This window comes from Aplysia californica, unplaced genomic scaffold (assembly GCF_000002075.1).
Source record: "Aplysia californica isolate F4 #8 unplaced genomic scaffold, AplCal3.0 scaffold00489, whole genome shotgun sequence".
In the NCBI taxonomy this organism is placed as follows: Eukaryota; Metazoa; Mollusca; class Gastropoda; order Aplysiida; family Aplysiidae; genus Aplysia; species Aplysia californica.
The window spans coordinates 167,536-168,793 of record NW_004797759.1 but is presented as its reverse complement, the minus strand read 5'-3'; positions in this window follow the sequence as shown (position 1 = coordinate 168,793).

Here is a 1,258-nt window from a genome sequence, read left to right as displayed (position 1 = left end):
TGCCCCCCTCCTCTGGACCCCTAACGGTTTCTGCAGCCTTTCTACTGCTACTCATTGGCCCCTTCTTACTGCTGTCTTTCAGCCACACCCCTGGTCTTAGGGTAGGTAAGATCTAACAGATTATGGCATTATGCAGTTGCGAGCGCAGTTAACCCTTGCTTTAAAAAAAAAAAACCCAGCAAAATAGAAAAAGCTGAAAAAAGCAACAAAACAAACAAACAAACGACAGAAGAAAAAAAACGAACCAAAAAAAATGAAGCACCATCGACCATATTGAGCTGGAGGTAAGGGCGTTATTGTTTTAGTACTTGTGGTGGTCGAGCCTTTTCCTCGGTTTCTTGTGTTACTGGTTGTTACTTATGTGAAGGACAGACATCTATGCACAAGGGGCATCCCCATAAATAAGCGCTCCGTCCCATGCAGAAGCACATCTCGAAGTGTGTAGATGCTAACGGTTCCAAGCAATGGTTGATTCCATAGCCTTCTGCTCCTCCCCCTAAGGCTTGATCTTCTGCAGGCTCCCCATCCAATTCCAAGCTCACGAAGTCGCTCAAGATGATGGTATTCCGACTCTTCTTTTTCTTTTCCCCGTTTTTTTTTTCCCCTGACTGAACGTACAATTTCAGGTTTGTCAGGGCACAGCTTCACTTCAGGTTTTGCTTTCCCAGCGAGCTCATCAGTCCGCTCATTGCCCTTGACTCAAGCATGGCCCGGGGTGAAGATCCAGGTGATCTTTTTCAGTGTCGTCTTCTTCAGGAGCTCTGTCCATTCTGCTCTAAGGTTCCCACTTTCAATCTTCCTCAGAGTGCTCTGAGAGTCTGTGACAAAGATCACATGTGCTTGTCGAGTTGTTGTAATCCATTCGAGAGCCTGAGTGATTGCCTCTGTCACCATTCTCATGTAAGATGTTGTCATATCGTATGCTCTCTGCTGTTCCTGCACCAATCTGCCACTCACTGAGAAGCCCCATACAGATTTCCCCCCTCGTTTAACAGATCCATCCATGTATACAATGTCTGGCCCCCCAAGAAATCGCGGTCTTGCGGCCACAAGTGCGGCCGTGTTTTTCCTCGAGTTCCGCAATAAACCCGCAATTTTTTAGCAATTTTCGCAATTTCTTACAATTTTAGGCAAAATAACATCAACGCTTTAATTTTAACAGAATTTTAAATTCGAAATGGTGCGAGTACAGAGCTGATACTGATAGGCATACGTAAATCATGGTAAATCAGCGAAAGAGAGAGAGAGAGAGAGAGAG